At 40.0% G+C, this 23694-nt stretch overlaps 1 protein-coding gene and 1 pseudogene across 1 annotated transcript in view; both read left to right on the top strand.

The window, feature by feature from the left end:
* FREM3 (FRAS1 related extracellular matrix 3) overlaps positions 1-23694 on the top strand; it is a 102117-nt gene that overhangs the window by 24652 nt on the left and 53771 nt on the right.
* LOC110127993 (malignant T-cell-amplified sequence 1 pseudogene) lies at positions 20367-21365 on the top strand (annotated as a pseudogene).

The raw sequence follows: 23694 nt of genomic DNA on the forward strand, positions 1-23694 counted from the left end.
GATCTCCCACAAGCCAAAAATATTTTTTAATTTTAATAAAATTTTTAATAAGAATAATAATAATTAAACTGTATTGATACCTAGTCCCTTTCCCCAAAGAGGAACTGTTCATATATTTCCTTACAAAAAGAAAATTATTCATAGCAGAATATCCTTTTTATTTACACAGAAGAAATTATTTTCTATTCTCAGTTCTAAGCCTGGCCTGCTTTAACTTAAAATGTATGTATATGATATATGATATATGTCCATATCAATTATGAACTAGAACAAATAGATATACCTTAACAGCCTTATTCTTTTTAAACAGTTATATAATATTTCATTTTATGGCTGCATTTTGCTTAATTAACTGGTTATTGAGTAAAAGGCATTTTTTTCTTTTTCGGTTTCAATGCTACTATGAACTTTATGTTAACTTACATTCAAATACAAATGTATACTTTTACTTAAGAGTGAAAATGCTGTTTTAACCTGGCTATTTGAATGTCTAAAACATTCTCACATTTTCTTAAATGTCATACTTGCTTCAAACATTAGAAACTTTTTTACAAACATGCCCAGACAGACATGAAACGGGCAGAAAATATGAGAGCAGTTTATTCCAAATTTAATAGTTAAATTTACTTCTAATCTTTAGAAGTTAAATAAAAGTATGAGCACGGGAAAAAACAATAAACAAAGGCATTTTTGCTGTTAGAGGCACCAAGAAACCTCTGGAATTGTAGACCGGTGGTAGTTCTTGCTTGTCTGGCTCTGCCAGGGCTGGCCCTGGAAGAGTCTCTATCTCCAGTACTTTCAAGGTATGTCGTGTTGAACATGCAAAGATTTGAGTCCGCAATTTAGAATTAAGTCTGCAGTTACAGTGTGGCCCAAGACAGACCTCTTGTCTGAGTACAGATCAAAATGAGTTTTGGTAATTAATTTCTAGTCAGTGGGGTCGTGGGCACCAATGTGCAGTAACAATGAGAGAGAGGAGAACCGCGTCCGTTTACATGTCACATAGCAGAGTTGGGTGTAATCCCCACCCTCTATAAAATATTACACATCTGTCCTGGGTGCTTGACTCTTGTACCTTATTCATGATGTAAGAACAAATGGCTCTTAAGCCTTCTATTTTGAATCAATGCCTGTGCTTTATTTTATATGATGTAGCTTGCCAGCACTCGAAAAAAAATAGCTGCTTTTCCCATGTCCTCATAACAATTAGAGTTCTTTAGACTTCATTTCCACATAGAAAATTAAGTGGGGATTCGAGATAAAAGCTCTTCGTTCATTGAGGCAAATGTGAAGTGACTTCCAGAGAACTTTCTCGGTTCTCTATTTGAAGCTGCTAGTGCTAAACCCTCTGGGTTTTGCGGTATTTTAAAAAAATAAAAGTATGTGCTCAAATAAAACAAATTCAAATAATGCAGAAGAGTATAAGATGAAACGCAAAAGTTTTCTTTCCTGTTCCCATTTGTGCTCCTATTCCACGGGAAGCCAAAAACTCTGTGTGTGTGTGGGGGGTGGGTGTGGGTGAGCAGGCATGCATGCACACATACATAGCTCTAGCTGTAACTTAGTTTTCCATTAATTTTTAAAGTCCTGGAAGCCTGGAAGATAGTAGATAAACTTAGACTTTACTTATTGGTGAAGTTTTAATCTTCCTGTAAGAGGAAACTGTTTAGAATCATACCTTGACCTATGTACACTAGCAAAAGAGGAAGAGAAGATAATCAGGCTAATTAAATTGCTTCAAACAGTGAAATAATATAACACTGGTCTGTGTCAGAATTGAAATGCCTCCCTGACAGTGCCTGACATATAATTGATGTGCAAACATGTTGGTTGATAGACGAATAAACACAAATTCATGAAAAAAATTCCAAAGATAAATTCATTTTATGACTGATAGAGGTTGAATGTTTAATTGTAGCTGTGATTTAAAAAAGAAGAGTGCTCTTTTAAAAATTGTGAATCACTGTGTCATACACCTGAAACATATAATATTGTATATCAACCATACCTCAGTTAAATATTTTTAATTTTAAAAAATTAAATAACATTGATCATAATTGTGGATTATTTGTAAGGAGACTTTTTATAAATAAATAAATGTGTATTGTCTGATCAACAATAAGGAGCCTCAAAGAAAAATAGCTTTGGTCTCTTTGAGTATTGCATGAAAGCATTTTTGTTCAATGTTTTTCCCTATAATATAAAACACGAGTTTATTTTTCATCAGTTTATTTTTTTTAATGGTGAAATTTCACACACAAAATTAGAAAGCCAGTTTGAGCATGCAATAACCTAAGAAAGTTTCAGCACAGGAAAATAATCACACTTTTCAAAAATGATTAATGAAAGGAGAAACCATTTGTGAAGGAAAAGAAGTGCTATGAATGATGGGTCTTTTAGTATTCTCTACCAGTAAAGCAATGCTTGCTATCCTCTGGTATATAGTGTATAATTTTGATCACATTTTTGCATATCTCTTGCTTTTCCTTTTCCAGTTGCTAAATATCATGAGTTGCACTCAGATTGATTTAAGAAACATTTTATTGCTTGAAAAGAAAATTTATTGCTTGAAAGAGTCACGACTGATCTTGTCTTGCATTATCTGGGCCCTTGAATAGTCACTTCAGGGACAAATTTAAAAGTTTACAACCTCAAGATTAAGTCTTAGATTCCACCTGCATGCATATATAGCTTCCCAGGTGGCACTACTGGTAAAGAATCCACCTGCCAAGGCAGGAGACACAAGAGCCAGCGGCACAGTCCCTGGGTCGGGAAGATCCGCTAAAGAAGGAAACGAGGAAATGGCAACCCGCTCCAATACTCTTGACTGGAGAATCCCATGGACAGAGGAGCCTGGCGGGCTATAGTCCAGGGGGGTCGCAAACAGTGGAACACAACTTAGCAGTTAAACAACAGCAACTCTTGTCCCAGGTATCATACTAGACATTTAAATACCTTAGTAAGGAAGGAAGGAAGTGTTAGTCGCTCACTTGTGTCCCACTCTTTGCAGCCCCATGGACTGTAGCCCACCAAGCTCCTCTGTCCATAGGATTTCCCAGGCAAGAATATTGGATTGGGTTTCCATTCCCTTCTCCAAGGGATCTTCCCAACCCAGGGATCAAACCTGGGTCACCTACATTACAGGAGGATTCTTTATCAACTGAGCCACCAGGGAAGCCTTCTCATTTAATCTCCAAAAATCATGAGATACATATTATTCCCCATTTTATGCATAAAGAAGGTAAACCTTGATGGCATTGAGTAAAATTTTTATTATTACTAAAGTTATTAGCACTCGAACATTCTAAGGGAGTCTTGTGGAAAGATAAGAAAATCACAAAATCCTAATCCTTCTAAAACTAAGTCACTATAAAAATTATCCTTAATGCATTGATCTGGTTTTTGTTCAAAAGTTACATGTTTCTCTGGAAAGCAGAAGACATTTAATTTATAAGAAAAACTACAAGGCTAACATCTGGAGGCTGATGTTTATATACAACACAGACATAAAACAGATCCTTTGTAAGGGGATGACAAGGGGCATGAGTGCCTGAATGATGCCATTTCCACTTTCAGGAATCAGAAATCACAGTGGTTTGGATGATCCATCCATAGTTTTGAATGACTGGAGCCACTGTAGACAATATTTTTATTTTTATTTTCCAATTCTAAATTGTTTTTTATTTTTTTTTTTTTATTAGTTGGAGGCTAATTACTTCACAATATTGTAGTGGTTTTTGTCATACATTGACATGAATCAGCCATGGATATACATGTATTCCCCATCCCGATCCCCCCTCCCACCTCCCTCTCCCTTATCTGCAGATTGCATTCTGACTAACCTTAAAATTAATCAAGCTGCTGGGCATTTTGTTTGTCTTTCTTCACCAGGACCCAGACACACTGGGTTATCTCTCTGTATGACAGTGACTCATGCTCTTCTAAACTGATTTATAAAAAAATAGGAATGAATATGTGTGTATCCATCTATACAGTTTCTCTCAGCCTAAATTGATGAGACGCTGGCAGAGAAACAAAATATATGTAAGAAGTGCAGAGTGGATATCAAACCCGGTACATGTAGTAAAACATTTAAGATACAGTAAAACATGTAAAATAGGGCTGATATTTTAACCTGGTTGAATTTCCTAGAGATAGCACAAAACTAGAACGTCAGTAGCCATATGTATCAGCCCCTTGATAAAATCTCAAGCCAACATTAGAGGTAAGGGATAACTGATTAGGTGATCAAGCATCACAGTATTTTGTCGTTGACATGCAAGTAGAATGCTCTGTTTTTGCTTATGTTTCTTGCCAGTCTTTTGAGACGGTGAGTACAGAAGTTATTGGCACATGGTGTCGCATAGCAGAGGGAGCGTTAGGGCTCCAGATCGTGGTTAGTGACATCATCAGTATTCCAACTCTTGGCCCTTACTGTCATGGTCTTCCTGACTCTCTGGCTATTCTCTATTCTCATTTTCTCCCTCTTTTTTCCATTTCTTCAGCCCAGTGTGTGGAATGAGCTCCGGATGCACATTGTGTTTATCTTGTTCCACTGTTCTTGGTTCCCTTTCCTGCCCCGCCTATGCTTCACCTGTGGTTTTGTTCACATTACTCAATCCTACTTACACCCAATTTTTCATTTGGCAAAATAGTTTTCAGGAGCTATAGCATCCTCTGATTAATTTATGAAAGAGTGTTTGCAGAAAGCCAACAATTCTGCTATTAAAATAATCCTGACATAACAACTCTCTGACCTGAGTCATATCTAATAAATGTGCTGAGGAAGGTGTGCAGGATATTTTTTTACTATTCATTTATTTGGCTGTGAGGTGCTAGATGCTAGATGAAGCATGCAGGATCTTCTTTGCATCTTGCAGGATCTCTCCTGTGGCACGCAGACTCTCTAGTTGCCGGGCATGGGCTTCATTTCTTCGTGGCATGTGGATCTTAGTTCCCCGAACAGGGACCGAACTCGAGTCCCCTACAAATCAAAGTGGATTCTTAACCACCAGACCACCCAGGAAGTCCCTAATTTACTATTTTTAGAAGTAAACATTCTCTGAAACAGAATGTGTTGTCATGATGTTTAAAAAAGCCAAGAACATTAGAAAACTCTACTAGAAAATAAAGTCCTAGAGAAGAGAGGGAAGCTGAATTCGCTTTGAGATTAGTACATAAGATGTTTCACTTATTCAGTGAGCTTCAAGGAGCTCCCACCTTCTGTTTAGCCATCAGAGACGGCACTAAGCCATCCTTAGGGCGGAGCCTCTGGAGACTGGCACTGTTGCATCTGGAAGTGTCTCTGGCTGGCAGTGACTCAACTGAAAAAGTTTAGGTAGACTGAAAATGGCCTTTGATCTCTGCTTCCTGTGATGAAAGAAATGTGGAATATGCACTAGTTGGTGAGGAGTTAGGAGAAAAGAAAATGGGTTTCTTGAGACAATGGCAGTCTAGTTTTGTGTTGTTTTTTTAAGTGACTGGATATAACTATTGGAGTTCAATGACTATTTGGGGAAAGACTTGTAATAGATTACCATTAGTATTCCACTGTACCTGCATATGCTATGTTTTATTTATCCATCCTATTGATGGATACTTTGGCTGTTTCTTCCTTTTAGCTGTTGTGAATAATGCTGTAATAAACACTGATGTACAAATGTCTATTCAAGTCCCTGCTTTCTGTTCCTTTGGGTATACACCTTCAAGTGGAATTGCTGGGTCTCATGCTTATTTTATGTTTCCTTTTTTTAAACAACTGTCAAACTGCTTCCCACAGCAGCTGGAGAAATTTCTCTTTTAATGTTCTGATAATTGTGTTACAATGTAATTGGTTTTTACATAATCCTATGCATTTTCTATAATCTATGCATTTACATGATCCTATGCGTTTAGAGATGTTGTTCTAAGAATGTAGACTGCCAAAGGGCTTCTGTGGCCCAAAAATGTCCAGAACCTCTGCACATTGCCTTCTCTTTCATCTAAGGCAAAATAATTTAAATCTGTAAAATCCTGTCAGGTGTTTGGTGTCAGGAATTAAAATGTATGGTCATTACAAAAATAATGATGTTGCATTATCTTAGAAGTACAGTACAAGTGGGCTATACTAATAACATTTTAAAAATGCTTTCAGAGCCAAGTTTTCCTGATTGGTAACATAATAAGCATCTTTACCAATAAACATATTCTAAGAAAACAAAACATGCAATCCAATGGATAAGTAGAAGTTCAGGCCTTTAAATATACCAGAACCTAAGGGCCAGTTAGGTGCATACACTTTGAGAAGTGAGACAGTTCCTAAAATGTGGTTGATTTAATCATCGATTCTATTGGAGTTCTGCAAAGAGAGGATGAAATGGTTGGGTGGCATCGTGACTCAAGGGACATGAGTCTGAACAAACTCTGGGAGATAGTGGAGGACAGGAAAGATTGGCATACTGCAGTCCATGGGTCACAGAGAGTTGGACACAACTTAGTGAATGAACAACAAAAAAAGTGAAAAATACAGTGTTTCAACAATTTGCATCTCTTGTGCAGAGCTGTAGTCAGTGTAAAACATTATGAAACACGTTCATTCACAATGTGCAACCAACACCCTGTAACCATTACATGGTATCTTACTCTGCCATCACTATGGGCTTCCTCTAACTTCTGTTTTAAATGAGAAAACTTCTTTAACCACTTAATTTTCACTGCCCAGGATTCAGAATATGATTATCATCAAGTGCAGAATGAGACAAACAGCTCGAATTCTAGAATAGGCATGGTCCTGTTCTGACTTGACTGTAGCATCGTTCATCCAATTAACAAATATTTATTGAGTACCTGCCCTACTCTAGACACATGGGATGTGACAGGAAATAAGAAAAGACAGCTTTCTCTGCTTTCAAGGAACTTGCAGTTTAACTGGGGATAAGTTAAAAGGCTGTGTAAATGCTATATTATTGAATAAGAGTGAGCTTGGGCTGTTTATAATAACCTAGACATGGGAAAAAACCCACATGCCTATCAACAGATGATTGGTTTAACAAGATGTGATGTGTGTGTGTATGAGAGAGAGAGTGTGTTTGTATAGGAATATCACTCCATACATAAACACACATACATAATATATATATATATATGTGTGTGTGTGTGTCTGTGTGTGTGTGTGTGTGTTTATATATATCTGTGGTGTTGGAGAAGGCTCTTGAGAGTCCCTTGGACTGCAAGGAGATCCAAGCAGTCCATCCTAAAGGAGATCAGTCCTGAGTGTTCATTGGAAGGACTGATGCTGAAGCTGAAACTCCAGTACTTTGGCCACCTCATGCGAAGAGTTGACTCACTGGAAAAGACCCTGATGCTGGGAGGGTTGGAGGCAGGAGGAGAAGGGGACAACAGAGGATGAGATGGCTGGATGGCATCACCGACTCGATGGGTATGAGTTTGAGTAAACTCCGGGAGTTGGTGATGGACAGGGAGGCCTGGCGTGCTGCGATTCATGGGGTTGCAAAGCATCAGACTGAGCGACTGAACTTAACTGAAACATATATATATATATACACACACATATATATATATTGATCTTTTTTCTTAAGAGACTTCAAAGCTTCGACAATACTTGTTGCAAGTGATTGATGTTGTTTAGTTACTAAGTCGTGTCTGACTCTTTGCAACCCCAGGGACTGAAGCACGCCAGGCTTTCCTGTCCATCACCAGCTCCTGGAGCTTGCTCAAATTCATTTCCATCGAGTCGGTGATGACATCCAACCATCTCATCCTGCTCCTTGGAATAAAGGCTTTGACCAACCTAGACAGCATATTTAAAGCAGAGACATTACTTTGCTCAGAAAAGTCCATCTGGTCAAAGCTATAGTTTTTCCAGTAGTCATGTATGGATGTGAGAATTGGAATATAAATTTAAGCACCAAAGAATTGATGCTTTTGAACTGTGTTGTTGGAGAAGACTCTTGAGAGTCCCTTGGACTGCAAGGAGATCCAACCAGTCCATCCTCAAGGAAATCAGTCCTGAATACTCATTGGAAGGACTGATGCTGAAGCTGAAACTCCCAATACTATGGCCACCTGATGCAAAGAACAGACTCATTGAAAAAGACCCTGATGCTGGGAAAGGTTGACGGCAGGAGGACATGGGGATGACAGAGGATGAGCTAGCAGGGAAGCCCTTTATTGGTCTTTAATAAAAGTTGTGTCCATGAGCAAGAGGGTGTGGGAAGACTCAGTAAATTTGGCACAAATCCAGCAAGCAGAATTTTACTTTTCTTTGAATATAAGTGCTTATATTTCCTGATAGCTCAGTTGGTAAAGAAGCTGCCTGCAATGCAGGAGGCCCTGTTTGATTCCTGGGTCAGGAAGATCTGCTGGAGAAGGGATAGGCTACCCACTCCAGTATTCTGGTCTGGAGAATTCCGTGGACTGTATAGTCCATGGGTTTGCAAAGAGTTGGACACGACTGAGTGACTTTCACTTTCACATGTTATGAAGTGAAGTGAAGTGAAATTGCTCAATCGTGTCCGACTCTTTGTGACCCCATGGACTGTAGCCTACCAGGATCCTCGGTCCATGGGATTTTCCAGGCAAGGATACTGGAGTGGGTTGCCATTTCCTTCTCAAACAGAGTTCAAAATTCATAGGGAATTTTTAAAAGTATCTCTGAGACTTCCAAGCTCACAGCCTGTAGCTATGCCCCAGGTCCTGCTCCCTTCCCCTCCTCAGAACTGGTTCATTTTCATATGCCCCGAGAGTTATTCCGGTTTTGAGAAACCCTGATGGAATGAATCTATTTTCTTCAGGTAGTTAAAACTTTAAAGACTTCAAATAATTTAAATGTTATTTCCTGAATGGAGTCCTGTAGAACTAGTTGTTAAAAGGAGTTTGCATTAAAGTAAAAAAAAAAAAAACCCTGTGTTTAAGTATATTTAAGAAATAATGGGTTTATCAAATGTACAGGTGTTTTTTTTTTTTTTAATTTGAAACTTCTCAGATGGTGGAGAGAGTTCTCTTAGTTCTTGATCAAAATGAAAGACTAGAACCACCTGGTATGATCTTTAAACTGTGACCACTGTCAATGGCCCACAAACCTGTAGACATTTCACCAAAATTACCACTTTGCCTTTTGGGGGAGTGAGGATTAACATTATGTAAGTTTTGCTTGTGCAATATTATATTTCTGCTTCTGTATACACTACAGGGTGCTCACCACTAAAAGCTTATTTTCCATCCATCACCATATAGTTGATCCCCTTTACCTGTTTCACCCTCACCTACCATCCCACTCCACTCACTCCTCTGATAATCACTACTCTGTTCTCTGTATTTATATCTTTGCTGTTGTTTGGTTTGGTTTGTTCATTTTTTTAAGAATTTATTTTCTTATATTTCACATATGAATGAAATCATATAGTATTTGTAATCTCTTTTTCTTTCTTTTTTTTTCTTGGTTGCGCTGTGTGGCATGTGGGATTTAGTTCCTGACCAGGGATCATACCCCTATCCCTTGTAGTAGAAGCACTAAGTATTAGCCATCGGACCACCAGGAAAGTCCTAGTCCTTGTTGTTCAGTCACTAAGTCATGTCTGACTCTGCAACCCCGTGGACCGCAGCACACCAGGCTTCCCTGTCCTTCACCATCTCCTGGAGCTTGCTCAGACTCATGTTCACTGAGTCAGTGATGCCATCCAACCGTCTCATCCTGTGTCACTCACTTCTCCTCCTGCCCTCAATCTTTCCCAGCATCAGGGTCTTTTCCAGTGAGTCAGCTCATCACATCAGGTGGCCAGAGTATTGGAGCTTCAGCTTCAGCATCAGCCCTTCCAATGAATATTCAGGACTGCTTTCCTTTAGGTTGACTGATTAGATCCCCTTGCTGTCCAAGGGACTACTAAGAGTCTTCTCCAACACCACAGTTCCAAAGCATCAATTCTTCAGCACTAAACCTTTTTTGTTTTCCAACTCTCACATCCATATATGACTACTGGAAAAACCATAACTTTGACTAGATGGACCTTTATGGGCAAAGTATTGTCTCTCCTTTTTATACACTGTCTAGATTTGTCATAACTTTTTTTCCAAGGAGCAAGCATCGTTTAATTTCATGGCTGCAGTCACTATCTGCAGCGATTTTGGAGCATACAAAAAGAAAGTCTGTCACTGTTTCCATTTTTCCCCCATCTATTTGCCATGAAGTCATGATGGGACCAGATTCCAGCTCCTTTTCCCAGTTTTTTTTTTTAATTAGATTGTTTCTTTTACTCTTGTTAAGTTGTATGAGTTTTTTAATACATTTTGGATATTAACATCTTATCAGATATATGATTTGCAAATCTCTTCTCCCATTTAGTAAGTTTTTTTTTTAATTTATTGATAATTTCTTTGCTCAACAGAAGCTTTTTAGTTTAAGATGTAGTTCCATTTGTTTGTTTTTGCTTTTGTTCCCCTGCCTGAGGAGACATCCAGAAAGATAGAAACAAACACACTGCCTATGTTTCCTTCCGGAGTTTTATGCTTTCAGGTCTTACATTCAAGTCTTTAATCTTTTTGAGTTGAATTCTGTGTATGGTATGAGACAGTGGACTAGTTTCACTTTTTCACATGTGGTTTTCCAATTTTCCCAACACCATTTATTGAAGAGACTGTCCTTTCTCCATTGCATGTTCTTTTCCCTTTTATTGTAAATTAATTGTCCAGGTACATCTAGATTTATTTTAGGACTGTCAGTTCTGGTCCATTTGTCTGTGTGTCTCTTTTTTTGGCCAAATACCACACTGCTTTGATTACCATAGCTTTCTAATATAATGTGAATATATAACATTGTGAAACCTCTAACTTTGTTCTTTTTTCTAAGGATTGTTATTGGGGTTTTTTGGTGGTTTTTCTTTTTGTTTGTTCTATTTCTGTGAATAATGTCATTGAGATGTTGATGGAGCTTACGTTGAATCTGTAGATTGCTGTAGGTAATGTAGATTACCTCTAGGTAATACAAACATTTTAACAATGTCAGTTCTTCCATTCATTCTTACAAGCACAGAATATCTTCCCATTTCTTTGTATCATGTCCAGTTTCTTTCAACAGTGTCTTGTAGTTTCCAGTGTACAGGTCTTTCACCTTCTTGGTTAAATTTATTCCTAGGTATTTTCTTCTTTCTTCTTTTTTGCCATTGTAAATGGAGTTGTTTTCTGAGTTTACACCTTTGCTCTTCATTTCAAAAATTAAGTTGACTGGAACAGTTAAGTAGAAATCATCCAAATGTTAATTTTGGTGCACTGAGAAGAGATTCATGAGAAAGTACCCTCTATATGTAAAACCCTCCGATTTTACGAAGCTCTGAACACAGTTTAGTTTGTCTGCAATGTTTCTCTTCTGTCAACTTGTCACATGTGACAGAGTTGGACTTGGCAATGCCCTTTCCTCTCACTGTTTCACCTGGGCTATTTTCTGGTAAAATTGCTTCATGCTGGCAAATACATTTTCTTTGATTCATTAAGCATGAAGGGGTGATATTTTTCTACATAATTTCATCTTTCATGCTTTAAATTGATTTTCCTTTGTATTTTTCTTTCCCATGAATTCATTTGTTAGGAAAAAGAGTCCCAAGTAGGAGGTTGCTGGTGCATGAATGATAAGGTTATCTGGAGGGGATCTGTGACATTGCTACAGAGACTGTAGGTCCTAGCCACAGCCTCACAGTTCTAGGACTCACTGACCTGAAAGAACCACCTGATGTGGGAATGAAGAGAACAGCTCTACTACAACCATTCCCACCAGCCATTTGCTCCTTGCATTCTCGCTTTAATTCCAGCCCGGTTCCTTACCTGGCCCAACGTACTCTCTGCACAGTTTATCGCAAAGTAGCATGGCATAATGGATAAAACACAGGTTTGGAAATACTGTTTCACAAGTTACCACTGGGCAAGTTCAGGATGGTTGAGTCTTCCTTTTCTTTAAGGAGGAATTCCAAATGTCAAGGAAAATGAGGCCAGTCCAGATTAGTGGTTAGCACTACCTTAGTCATAGTTGTTTAGGAAGAACATGGTATATACATCACATGCCAAAATCTATAAGCCACATATGATGGGAAGCAAGTAAAGCTAGAAGACTGGAAAGAATTGGGTTCACTCTGCTTATCTCTTCCTTTTACATCTACCAACAATCATTTTATTATTTTACCATTGCACTTCAAGTTGCTAATGTTAATTTGTAGACAAAAATGTGTCATACTAAATATATTTAAACCAGTAGTCCTCCTAAGGATATTAGTCCACTGCTAGCCATTGTTTAGCTTGTATAAAAATTCTTACTGTATGTACCACCTACTGAAAAGAGCTTTTTTAAAAAATTTTTGATGTTTCAATCATTCTGGCAAGCAAAAGAGGAGGGTCCCCTACTTCCAGAATTACTTAATAGACATACATTATCCTTGTGACAATATTTTTTTGTCTAATTAAATTACCTGGAAAGTTTTATAGAAACTTAAGTCTGTTCCCAGCCCTCCAAATACACTTATTTAATTTGTCTGAAGTAAATCCTACACATCAATGTTTGCTAGCAACTCCATAGGCAAATGTGATGTGTAGTCAAGTTGGAAACTGTAGTAGGCAAAATTTTGAAATAACCCGAGTGTGCACTTCCCGTATAACTTTTCTCCCTTGAGTGTAGGTGTGATCCGTTTGTTTCTTGACGTGTGTGTGTGTGTGTGTGTGTGTGTGTGTGTGCACTCATGTACTCAGTCACTCAGTTGTGTCCAACTCTTTGCGACCCCATGGACTGCAGCCTGCCAGGCTCCTCTGTCCAAGGAATTCTCCAGGCAAGAATACTGGAATGGGTTGCCATTTCCCCCTCCAGGGGATCTTCCTGACCCAGGGATCAACCCCATGTATCCTGGATCTCCTGCTTTGGCAGGCAGATTCTTTACCACTGAGCCACCCAGGAAGCCATATATATATATACATGCATATTTATATATGCAACCTCCACCTTACTAGCACATGCTGGAGAGATTCTCCATTGGCCTTGAAAAACCAAACTGCCGTGTTGCAAGTAAGCTACCTGCTGAAAGATCCATATGACAGGAGACTTTTGGAGGCCTCTAGGAACCAAGAGCAGCCTCCAACCAATAAACAGTAAGAAGCCGGAACTCTCAGTCCTACAGCCAGAAGAAAATGAATTCTGCCAGGAACTAGAGAGAGCTTGGAAGCAGATTCTTCCTAGTCAAGAATTTGGATGAGAATGCAGTACTGCTGCTCACATTCTGATCGCTATTTTGTGAGACCCTGAGCAGAGGACTCATCGAAGCCTAGTCTGGACTCCTGACCCACAGAAGCTATGAGATAGTGAATATGTGTTTGATTCAACTCCGTAGTTTGTGGCAATTTTTACATGGCAGTAGGGGGCCAACTGGGCTGCCCCGGTGGCTCAGACAGTAAAGAATCTGCCTGCAGTGCAGGCGGTGTGGGCTCGATCCCTGGTTGGGAAGATGCCCTGGAGAAGGGAATGGCTACCCACTCCAGTATTCTTGCCTGGGAAACCCCACAGACAGTGGAGCCTGTGTCCATGGGGTCGCAAAGAGTCAGACGTGACTGAGTGACTAACACGCATAGAGAGCCAACCATGTGATTACAGGGCTGGAACCTTCAGAACCACCCTCCTGACTTCCCCAGAAGGGAGAGGGACTGGGTCCGTCAGCAGTGGTCAGTGACTGGGCCATCCATGCCTGTGGAATGAAGCTTCCATAAAGCCCAAAGGACAGGGTTTGAAGAGCTTCCAGGTTGGTGAACACAGATTTGGAGAGAATGCCACATCCAGAGATCACGAGCTCCTGCCCTTTCCCATATACGTTGCCCACACATCTCTTCCATCCAGTTGTCCTGAGTTACCTTCTTTTGTTACAAACTGATGATCTAGGAAAATGTTTCTCTGAGTTCTGCAGGCCTCTCCATCAAGTTAATTGAAGATGAGGAAGGGGTTCATCGGGACCTTCAGTCTATAGTCACTGATCAGATGCAGAGGTGACAACATGTACTTGTGACTGACTTCTAAAGATGGCAGAGGTGGGGAGGGGGTGCAGTGTTGTAGGACTGAGCCCTTAACCTGAGCGCTCTGGTGCTATTTCCAGGTAGACCGTGTCAGAACTGGGCCTCCCAGGTAGGGCAAGTGGTCAAGAACCCACCTGCCAGTGCAGGAGACATAAGAGACACGGGTTCAATCCTAGGTCAAGAAGGTCCCCTGGAGGAAGGCATGGCAGCCTGCTCCAGTATCCTCACCTGGAGAATCCCATGGACAGAGGAGCCCGTCGGGCTCAAGTCCACAGGGCTGCAAAGAGTCAGACACGACTGAAGTGACTTAGCACACAGCTCAGCAGTTATCAGAACTGTGTTAAACGGTTGGACACCCAGCTAGCGTCGAAGAGCTGTTGGATGGTGTTGAGAAGAACACACACTGGAGTTGGTGTCAGAATCATAACAAGCATGGTCTTTGCCTCAGTCTACCCACCTCACAAAATTCAAGATCCAAAGGGACTGAGAGACTGAATGGACTTTTTTTCTATATTCCATTTCATCTGCCAGCTTCATTTTCTATTGTTCATCATGGCTTTTAGAACTCTCATGTTTTATTATTTTCTCTTCAAGGCGGATAAAAGCACTTTTGAATGAATTGCTTAGTTATTTTTAAAACTATGTCTTTACGTAACACCAGAAAAAAAAATAAAAAAGAATAAACAAGGAAGAAATTGGCAACAGTTAAAATTAGGCACAAAATAGTGAGATGCTATGCACAGCTGTGGACTTACACAGAAATATAAAACATGGAAAAAGTGTAAATTGTTTGTTTCTCAGAGACTGAAAAAAATGTAGCTCCAAGAACTGGCTCATTGAAATGGAAATATTAATACTATTACATTAAAATACAGTTTCATTCGGCCCGCAATTGATTCTTCTGTATAAAAGCAAATGTATGCTGTCTTTGCCTCCCTTGTCCCCTTCATCCTCCAAGAGGTACAAAGAGAAACTGCTTTCTCACGGGTCAGAATACTTTCTGATGTTCTTCTTGAGTGCACACAGTTCTAATTATGTAGAAGCTAGATCTTTTGTAGGGTCTGACCAACTTGTTAATAAAGAAACAGATTTATAGCATCTTATTTGACCACTTTACTAATCAGGAACCCCTAAAATGAAAGCCAAATTACCCTCTGGCGGCAAATGAATTCCAAGCCCTTTCCCACCCCCAGAGCATCCTGTTCTGTGCAACTGTGTCCCTCCACATCCCCATCAAGGGCGATGGGATTGTTCGCTCATCATCACTGAGTATTTGAGAACTGAAATGTTGGTCTCTTGTCAGGGTACTTCCACCATCCTCTGAGCGCCCACTGAATTCATTGGAAATCAAAGGTCTGTGTCTTGCTTGATTCATGTACAGCAAGCCAAATGCTTAAAGAGATGTAGCAAAGCAGTAATTACAGAAGCCATCTACTTGGTTAGCATTAACTATTGGGTCGTAGAGTCTGTGATGATTTAGAGTAAAACAAGTGACAGTTCAGAACAGGGAAATGAGATGTGTTTTTTAAACCCCTCAAGGCTCCGTTGTTTCTCAAGTCCAGGTTTAACACTGTGGACTTACCTTATTAGTGCTTCTGGCAAAAACCACAGAGCATTATCTCCTGTTTAATAGTGAGTAATAGGAAAGCATACAAATATTAGTAAAAGAAGTGTTCCGACCACTGCAGGAATCAAAACAACAGTGCAACAATGAGCACTGAGTTCAGTGACTTGCCAAGAAAGGAAATGAAGAGTTCAGAGAGGTTCACCGAGAGGAGATGATGGGGCCTGTGCACCCCAGAAGGAGGCAGCTCATTGTGACGGTGCTATTTAAGGGCGGGGCACAGGAGCCGGTGCAAGGATCCCATAGCACGGATATCATAGCTGAAACAAACACCATTGTTCAACAACCAGAAAGACTCTTCAGTTGGGTCTGGTGAGGGTCTAGCATACCAAAGTCATCGGTGCTCTTCAGCTGCTGGGAGGTTTAAGTTCATAGTCATTTATTTTCTCTGGCTGGCTAGAAAAAACTGTGAGTAGTACAGTATCCAATTCTGATATCTCTTAAGGGCAAGAGCTGCTGCAACTGGGAAATTCTTCTGCAGTCCCTTCTTCTGATTTTCATCTCTGACAAAACCAAGTGACTACAGGATAGGAAAATCATCAAATTTTCAAGTCTATAACACTATTCTGATGGGATGCTGGTGGTTTAATTGCTAAGTCGTGGCTGAATCTTGCAACTGCATAGACTGTACCCCAAAGGCTCTTCTGTCCATGGGGAAAGGTTGTTGCTGAACGATAAGATGCCGGGATTCTTGGCCTCCGGAGGAGACGAATTCAATCCGGGGCCAGAGACGAGGCTGGATCGCTCAGAGCTTTTGTGTAATAAAGTTTTATTAAAGTATAAAGGAGATAGAGAAAGCTTCTGACATAGGCATCAGAAGGGGGCAAAAGAGTACCCCTTTGCTAGTATCAGCAATGGAGTTATATACTCTCCAATGAATCCAAAGAATGTCACCAGACCTACTCCCATAATTTACATTTTAAGATAACAGAGTTGGCCAGAAGGTTTAATCCAAAGATTGTCCTCAGGCAGGATACATCCTTGTAAAGACCAGACCTACTCCCATAATTTATGTTTTAAGATAACAGAATTAGCCAGAGGGTTTAATCCAAAGACTGTCCTCAGGCAGGATACATTATTGTTATATAGTCACTCACAATCTGTTAATGAAAAGAAAGGCATGTCATAAAACTTAGAATGGCACCAGATAATTCATCCCTGGCCATAAAACTTGAATTGACTTGAGTCTTGTAGAAGGGCAGATTACCGACAAATAGTTTCGTTTACATAGATTAGGGGAACAATACCTGAGTAAGTAGGTTGGGCCATTTGGCAGAACCAACTTGAAGATAGAGTCATAGCTTAAGACAACATTTCCATAAGAAAAAGAAATGTATTGGTTAACTCAAGGTTTGAGAGTAGTTAGCTTCAGGTGAAACTAGGTGTCATGGCAACACAGCATTTTAAGAGAAACCTCCTTTTAAATTTATATAGAGAAGAAAAAATATCGCTGGTTTGTTTCCTCCTGCCACTTAAGAGAGAGAAAAATGTCTGGCACTTGCAGCCTATTTCCTCCGTTTGGAGACCCCTGGCCTTCCTAAGCCTGTTACCCTTTCAGTGGGATTCTCCAAGAAAGAATGCTAGAGTTGGCAGTCATTTCCTTCTCCAGGGATTCTGATGGGGGGTAGGGGCTAAATTCATGCAATATAATTGTCTTTATCAGCATAACTCCAGATTTCCTTTATTGTAGACTCATTAGTTGTATTAATAGATGGAATAGTGACTGCGCTATAGCATTTGTGACTTTGTTAGCAATTGACCTGACCAATGAAACTATGAGCCATGCCATGTAGGACCACCCAAGACGGAGGAGTCATGGTGTAGAAGTCTGACAAAACGTAGTCCACTGGAGACGGCAATGGCAAACCACTTCAGTATTCTTGCCTTGAGAACCCCATGAACAGCATGAAAAGGCAAAAAGATAAGACACTGAAAGATGAACTCCCCAGATCAGTAGGTGCCTAATATGCTACTGGAGAAGAGTGGAGAAGTAACTCCAGAAAGAATGAAGACATGGAGCCAAACCAAAAACAACTCTCAGTCGTGACTGTGACTGGCAATGGAAGTAAAGTCTGATGCTGTAAAGAACAAAATTGCATAGGAACCTGGAATGTTAGATCCAAGAATCCAGGTAAATTGGAAGTAATCAAACAGGAAATAGCAAGAGTAAACATCGACATTTTAAGAATCAGTGAACTAAAATGGACTGGAATGGGCAAATTTAATTCAGATGACCATTATATCTAATACTGTGGGCAAAGAAACCCTTAGAAGAAATGGAGTAGCCATCATAATCAGCAGAAGAGTTCAAAATGCACTACTTGGGTGCAACCTCAGAAATGACAGAATGATCTCTGTTCATTTCCAAGGCAAATCATTCAATATCACAGTAATTGAAGTCTATGCCCAAACCATTAATGCCAAAGGAGCTGAAGTTGAATGGTTCTATGAAGACCTACAAGACCTTCTAGAACTAACACCCAAAAAAGATGTCCTTTTCATTATAGGGAACTGGAATGCAAAAGTAGGAAGTCAAGAGATACCCAGAGTAACAGGCAAATTTGGCCTTGGAGTACAAAACAAAACAGAACAAAGGCTAACAGAGTTTTGCCAAGAGAACGCACTGGGCATAGCAAACACCCTCTTCCAACAACACAAGAGAAGACTCTACACATGGACATCACCAGATGGTCAATACCGAAATCAGATTGATTATATTCTTTGCAGCTGAAGATGGAGAAGCTCTATACAGTCAGCAAAAACAAGACCAGGAGCTGGCTTTGGCTCAGATCATGAACTCCTTATTGCCAAATTCAGACTTAAATTGAAGAAAGTAGGGAAAACCACTAGACCATTCAGGTATGACCTAAATGCAAATCCCTATGATTAAACAGTGGAAGTGACATATAGATTCAAGAGATTAGATTGGATAGAGTGCCTGAATGACTATAGATGGAGGTTTATGACATCATACAGGAAGCAGTGATCAAGACCATCCCCAAGAAAAAGAAATGCACAAAGGCAAAATGATTGTCGTAGGAGGCCTTACAAATAGCTGAGAGAAGAAAAGAAGTGAAAAGCAAAGGAGAAAAGGAAAGATATAACCATTTGAACACAGAGTTCCAAAGAATAGCAAGGAGAGATAAGAAAGCCTTCCTCAGTGATCAATGCAAAGAGATGGAGGATAAGAATAGAATGGGAAAGACTAGAGATCTCATCAAGGAAATTAGTGATACCAAGGGAACATTTCATGCAAACATGAGCACAAAAAAGGACAGAAATGGTATGGACCTAACAACAGAAGTAGAAGATATTAAGAAGAGGTGGCAAGAATACACAGAAGAGCTATACACAAGATGATCTTAATGACCCAGATAACCATAATGGTGTGATCACTCACCTAGAGTCAGATATCCTGGAAAGTGCAGGCAAGTGGACCTTAGGAAGCATCACTATGAACAAGGCTAGTGGAGATGATGGAATTCCAGCTGAACTATTTCAAATCCTAAAAGATGATGCTGTGAAAGTGTTGCACTTAATATGCCAGCAAATTTGGAAAATTCAGCAGTGCCCACAGGACTGGGAAATGTCAGTTTTCATCCCAATCCCAAAGAAAGGCAATGCCAAGGAATGCTCAAACTCCTGCACAATTGCACTCATCTCACATGCTAATAAATTAATGCTCAAAATTCTCCAAGTTAGGCTTCAACAGTACATGAACTGAGAACTTCCAGATGTTCAAGATGGATTTAGAAAAGGCAGAGGAACCAGAGATCAAATTGCCAACATCCATTATATCATAGAAAAAGCAAGAGAATTCCAGAAAAGCATCAATTTCTGCTTTATTGACTAGACCAAAGCCTTTGACTGTGTGAAAGTGAAAGTTTAGTTGCTCAGTCATGTCCGACTCTTTTCAACCCCATGGACTATAGCCTACCAGGCTCCTCAGTCCACAGGACTTTCCAGGCAAGAGTACTGGAGTGAATTGCCATTTCCTTCTCCAGGGGATCTTCCTGACCCAGGGATTGAACCCAGGTCTCCCACATTGTAGGCAAACAAACACTTTACCATCTGAGCCACCAGGGAAGTCCGGGTAGGTAAGACTGTGTGGATCACAGTGAACTGTGGAAAATTCTTCAAGAGATGGGAATACCAGACCACCTTACTTGCCTCCTGAGAAATCTGTATACAGGTCAAGAGGCAACAGTTAGAGCTGGACATGGAACAATGGACTGGTTCCAAATTGGGAAAGAAGTACATCAAGGCTGTGTATTGTCACCCTGCTTATTTAACGTATATGCAGAGTATATCATGCAAAATGCCAGGCTGGATGAAGCACAAGTCAGAATCAAGATTTCTGGGAGAAATATCAATAACCTCAGATATGCAGGAGACACCACCCTTGGTGGCAGAAAGCAAAAAAGAACTAAAGAGCCTCTTGAAAGTGAAAGAGGAAAGTGAAAAGCTGGCTTAACATTCAACATTCAAAAAACTAAGATCATGGCATCTGGTCCCATCGCTTCATGGAAAATAGGGAAACAATGGAAACGGTGACAGACTTTATTTGGGGGCTCCAAAATCACTGCAGATGGTGACTGCAGCCATGAAATTAAAAGATGCTTGCTCCTTGGAAGAAAATTATGACAAATTAGACAGCATATTAAAAAGCAGAGACAAGGGCTTTTATTGATTGCAGGGTGTGCGTCGTTCTTCTCTTTCTGCTACTAGAATGATGGCTCTATCTGTCTTCCTTCTCTAGTCCCGCCCTTTCAGCTACGGGCTCTGGATAGGGATCGGTAACCCAGAAAGGGCCAGCAAAAGCGGTGACGTGTTTAGAGGAGTGGAAGTAGTCAAATGTCTCCGAACACCGTAAAGTGCAGCTGGCTGTCTCCCTTTCCAGATAAAGACAGCAGCTCCGACTGTCAGTGCCAGCCTTCCTCCTGTAAGGGGATCTGCTGGACCCTTGCTAATTCAGTTTTTCTTCCCCATTCCGGGCCCTTCCCTATCGTCACCCCCTTCACCTTGGATCATGTTCAAGAAATTTGATGAAAAAGAAAATGTGTCCAATTGCATCCAGTTGAAAACCTCAGTTATAAAGGGTATTAAGAATCAATTGATAGAACAATTTACAGGTATTGAACCATGGCTTAATCAAATCATGCCTAAGAAAGATCCTATCAAAATAGTGCAATGCCATGAACATATAGAAATCCTTACAGTAAATGGAGAGTTACTATTTTTTAGACAAAGAGAAGGGCCTTTTTATCCAACCCTAAGATTACTTCACAAATATCCTTTTATCCTGCCACATCAGCAGGTTGACAAAGGAGCCATCAAATTTGTACTCAGTGGAGCAAATATCATGTGTCCAGGCTTAACTTCTCCTGGAGCTAAGCTTTACCCTGCTGCAGTAGATACGATTGTTGCAATCATGGCAGAAGGAAAACAGCATGCTCTGTGTGTTGGAGTCATGAAGATGTCTGAAGAAGATATTAAGAAAGTCAACAAAGGAATTGGCATTGAAAATATTCATTATTAAATGATGGGCTGTGGCATATGAAGACATATAAATGAGCCTCAGAAGAAATGCACTTGGGCTAAAAATGGATATTGTGCTGTATCTGTGTTTGTCTCTATGTGTGACAGCATGAATACAATACCTCTGTGGTTATGCTGAATAAATTCAACAGATGCTAAAATTAAAAAAATAAATAAATTAAAAGCAGAGACAATACTTTGCCCACAAAGGTCCATCTAGTCAAAGCTATGGTTTTTCCAGTAGTCATATATGGATGTGAGAGTTGGACAACAACAAAGGCTGAGCGCTGAAGAATTGATGCTTTTGAGCTGTGCTGTTGGAGAAGACTCTAGAGAGTCCCCTGGACTGCAAGGCGATCCAACCAGTCAAACCTAAAGGAAACCAGTCCTGAATATTTTCAGTCCTGAATATTCTCTGGAAGGACTGATGCTGAAGATGAAGTTCCAATACTTTGGCCACCTGCTGTGAAGAACTGACTCGTTGGAAAAGACCCTCATGTTGGGAAAGATTGAAGGTGGGAGGAGAAGGGGACGACAGAGGGTGAGATGGTTAGATGGCATCACCAACTTGATAGACACGAATCTGAGCAGCTCGGGGAGTTGGTGATGGACAGGGAAGCCTGGTGTCCATAGGGTGGCAAAGAGTTGAACATGACTGAGCAATTGAACTGAACTGACCTAACCTGACCATAACAATAATGAGGAACAGGAAAAGAAGCTATGTAATTCATCTGGATAGAATACTCCCAATTAACTTCCTGATGTGCCAAGTCCAAGCCATGAATGTAGATGTCATGGATTGGTTTTGTCAACTTAAAAAAAAATTAATAATCACAACCCAAAAGTTGAGAGTCATGTTTTATTCAGTGGACAAAACTGGCCACTTAAGTCTAACATGTAGCCTTTCATATACTTCTAAGGGACTGCATCAAAGAAGTAAGGGAGGAGCCAGGGTATATATAAAGAAGTTTTTGCATTGAAGACCAGATTGTCAGAACACCAAAGAGTACTTTTAATTAAAGAAAACCAGGCATCTCAAGTTAAAGAATTTAATTTCCCATTCTTTTCCATGCATGGGAAGATGCAAGAGTCTGGGCTTACTGAAATTATTCCTTTGACATGCACCTCAGCTACGTGAGGCAAGTATCCTCTGCCTTCTCATCCAGACTCTCCTCAGGATACATCACTGAGGGTGTCTGCAGTGTGATGAACTGATGGATGCAACAGCCTTTATTTACTAATATGGCAGACAATATTTTTTCATTAATAATTCGTTCAATTTGAACAACCAATTGGTTTGTTCTTAAATTTTATGCAAATTCCCCTCAACTGGTCCTGAAACATTCATCCAGAAGCAACAGAAGCTATTAACCAGCATGGAAGCAGAGCTTTGATTCGCCAGTAAATTGTATGGAGCAATTCTGTTGCCTGGTACACTATAGCAAGAATGTGGAGGCGCCTTGGTCACTCCTGGACTGCAAATAGGGTTCCATTTGACAGGCAAGGTGAGAGAATGGTGTATACACAGCTTTCTAACTCAACTACCCAAAGCCAAGGAAGAAAGCCTCATTCCAAGAGTCGAATGTCGAACTCTTCCAGGAAGGGTTAAAGTAAAATGAGTAAATTGTGATCAGCATGAATTATTGGTACCTCAAGGTGATGGGAAATTTAAATCTTGTGAAAGGGCTTATTAACATTTCCAGGCTGACATTTCTTATTTCTGGGTTGGCATGAATACACAGCTGACCTTTGAACAACATTGGTTTGAATTATGCAGTTCCACTTGTATTGATTACACCCAACTTCCATAAAGCTATCATTTTGCTGCTTCTTTGTTATCAATGCATGAACTGTTATACCTGTAAATAAATGTGAACTTCTTTTTCACATTATCTTTTCATTTTGGTATCTGATGTTAAAAATACATATAACATCTACAGTGTTTTGTATAAGATAATATTGATGTAAATCCCAACAGACGATTCATCTTGTAAATGGATGACAAACTTGTGATATTGAGACTTCCTGGTGGTCCAGCAGTTAAGACTCCATACTCCCAGTGCAGTGGGCCCATATTTGATCCCTGGGCAGGGAACTAGATCCCACATGCCCTCAGATTTTACATGTCTCAACTAAAGATCCCTCATGCCACAACTAAGACCTGGTGCAGCCAAAGAAATAAATAATTTAAAAAAATTTTTTTAACTTATGATATTGATATAGTACAGTATATAAATGTACTTTTTCTTCCTTATGATTTTCTTAATAACATTTTTTCTTTATTTTATTGTAAGAATACAGTATATAATACATATAACATATAAAATGTGTGTTGATCGACTATGTTATTGATAAGGCTTTCAGTCAACAGTGTAGGCTTAGTCAATCAGCCGCGTCTGACTCTTTGCAACCCCATGGACTATAGCCCACCAGACTCGTCTCTCTGTGGCATTCTCCAGGCAAGAATACTGGAGTGGGTAGCCATCCCCTTCTCCAGGGGA

Source organism: Odocoileus virginianus, chromosome 12 (genome assembly GCF_023699985.2).
Source record: "Odocoileus virginianus isolate 20LAN1187 ecotype Illinois chromosome 12, Ovbor_1.2, whole genome shotgun sequence".
Lineage (NCBI taxonomy): Eukaryota > Metazoa > Chordata > Mammalia > Artiodactyla > Cervidae > Odocoileus > Odocoileus virginianus.